This window comes from Montipora capricornis, chromosome 13, assembly GCF_036669925.1.
Source record: "Montipora capricornis isolate CH-2021 chromosome 13, ASM3666992v2, whole genome shotgun sequence".
Lineage (NCBI taxonomy): Eukaryota > Metazoa > Cnidaria > Anthozoa > Scleractinia > Acroporidae > Montipora > Montipora capricornis.
This window is the reverse complement of record NC_090895.1, coordinates 42,923,720-42,926,219: the sequence shown is the minus strand read 5'-3', so window position 1 is coordinate 42,926,219 and position 2,500 is coordinate 42,923,720. Positions and strand designations below refer to the sequence as shown.

The following is a 2,500-nucleotide window of genomic DNA, read 5'->3' as shown; positions in this document are numbered from 1 at the left end:
TCCGTTTTGATATTACAGTTAAATGGCTTTATGTAAGGTTTATGCATAAACAGAACAGTGACTAAGATGGGCTCTATAATTGGCCATAAAATAGACCATAAAGGGGTAGGGGTTCTTAGCGGCCAGCAGCAGATACCCAGCAAAAATTGACCCAAGTACCTCCCCCCCCCCCTCTTCACGGGAGTTTACCACATCTTTTGCCTCTTGCTGTTTTTCCCCTCAATACATGACAGCTATATTTGTAAATCGTGTGTTATTATTATTGCTTATTGCAAAACAACATTTGTATTTATGATGCAAAAATTCCTTTAGTTAATTCTATATATTTTTTTTGATTCTAAGGTAGAAACGGTCTTAAATCAAAAATCTCAATTAAGATAAGATGCCAGTTCATTGACAACTTATACATCAAGAACTGGCAAATCATTAGGTGGCAACTTAGGGGCTAGTGGACCCCTTACGTTCCCAGTTGCTAAATTTTAAATTTTACATTCTTAAACCAACATTGAGCGAAGATTATCTGGTTTATCGCTGGCTGATATTTTCACATTTTGTCGATTATGCAATGGTCGGTCAGTGTTCAGTTTTGATTTTTAGGAGGATCGAAGAGAATACGATGAGCTTATGGCAATGGTCCAAAATGTGTGTGTATACAAACATTCCTCTTCCCCGGACAGTTGTACTCGCAACGGCTCCACTGACTCAAAATCAAAACGATAGTTCTCACAGGTCTTCATCACTCCCATTAATATAGGCTTCATATCAGAAGCAAGACACGCAGAAAACTTTTTTTAAAAGGTCTCAGAATTGAATAATTGTTTGCCTTTTGATCAGCTAAAATTTCATAGAGGGTCTTGTTTTTGCCCTGAGAAAATGGGATTGAGTCACTGGGATTAGGATTTGCTCACTGGAAATTGGGAAAAAAGAACTGAAATGGGAATGGGATAATTGTCTTTAAGCGTCTTCAGTCTCGATTTCCAGAGGTGTTGGGAGTGCGGTTAACATCCTCCTCCCAACGAACGGCTGGATCACAGGTCCGCTTCGTTTGTTTCTGACGTAGCACCCGTCGCAAGTGTACTTTGTACTTGGCAGGCAGGCGACTTTCTGAATGGTGGAAAATCCAATTGTTTGGACCAGTGATCCAGCCGTTGTGTGCGCTGAGGAACGCGGGCGCACAAAACGGCTGGTCAATCGAGCCTAGTTCAGTCTTTGATTAACTAATTCCCTTAGTTTGGAAAACATCAGAAAAAGTTATTTAATATTTAAGTGCCCATATCTTGCACTCGTCCTGCGGTCAACAATGTTTGAGTAATGTCGTAGACCCTCGTAGTCATATCTTCTCGCTTTTCGTGAAGGAAGACAAACAGCAGACTGTGCACAGCGGTGCAACCAAGCCAAAGTCTCTGAGCATGCGTATTCGCTTGTCTACAAACAACATGGCGGGAGCAGATGGCTCGTTGTGCAGAACTCGCACCGTTGTTGTGGAAATCAAGTATATTTCGGCTCAAAATGTTGTTATTTCACACCGAGAACTGTAAACTAGAATTATTGTTGGATTGTTCAGTAACCCAGGAGGAAAAATATTCGTAGATGAATCGAGTAGAGGCAGAGCAGCGGGTCTAATGTGCAGGTCGCAGGTCGCAGGTCGCGGGTTGCAGGTGATTGTTTCACCAATACAGAAAGTATCCTAAACATTCATAAAAGCTAACCTTAGGCCTAAAAACTTTTGTTTAGGACTAATTAGGCCTAATGTTAGCCTTTAAGAATGTTTAGGATACTTTCTGTATTGGTGAAACAATGACATGCAACCTGCGACCTGCGACCTGCAAATTAGATCCGCTGGACGCAGAGGATTTGCAGATTTTGCCCTGGAAGTGTTTAATTTACATTGATTTCATTGAAGGAGGAACCTCACGAAAAGCCCACTTTGTGCTTAGAACTAAAGAACAATAGGAAATGTTCCAGAAGGCATCATGCACTTCATTGTCTATCAAGGTGATTCAACGACAAGTCATGTTTCAGAAAGGCTCTGTAAGACCTGTAAATATCGTGTTTAAACAGAAATCGCCAAGGGTGCCATAAACGGAAGCCCCACAGTCATGTACCTTGTCAGGAAAGCAACTGCCACAGGAAAATATCGCAAATAAATCAACTGACTCTGAGAATGACAAACAAGAAAATTTGCCAAAAACGCGTCAAAGGTTGAGAGAATTGCTGTTACAGAGAAAAGACACGAGGCTGTCGAAAGATGGAAAAAAGAATTGAATGCCTACACTGTGGGAAATCTTCGAAATTGGACAAATGTAAAAGAACTGCTGCAGGTCATTTGAAATACTTCCGGCGAGTTCATAATAGTTATTGTAATCCGCCGAAGGTCAATGAACAACCGAAGAAAATCAATGCGTATTTCGAGCCTACAGAGAAGCGACAAAAAAGTTTGGCGAGCGATGAAGGTCCTGAACAAAGATGCTCATTCCAAACAAGTGATTCTCTTCTAGAG

The 2,500-nt window shown here is 41.2% G+C and overlaps 1 long non-coding RNA gene across 1 annotated transcript in view; it reads left to right on the top strand.

Annotated features, from left to right (window-relative positions):
- The window catches only part of LOC138028819 (uncharacterized), an 8,973-nt gene that overhangs the window by 3,677 nt on the left and 2,796 nt on the right, over positions 1–2,500 (top strand). The window contains exon 2 of the long non-coding RNA XR_011127731.1: positions 1,904–2,500. This exon is cut by the window's right edge and continues 8 nt beyond it. This is a non-coding gene — a long non-coding RNA (uncharacterized lncRNA). The remainder of the gene's footprint in view (positions 1–1,903) is intronic.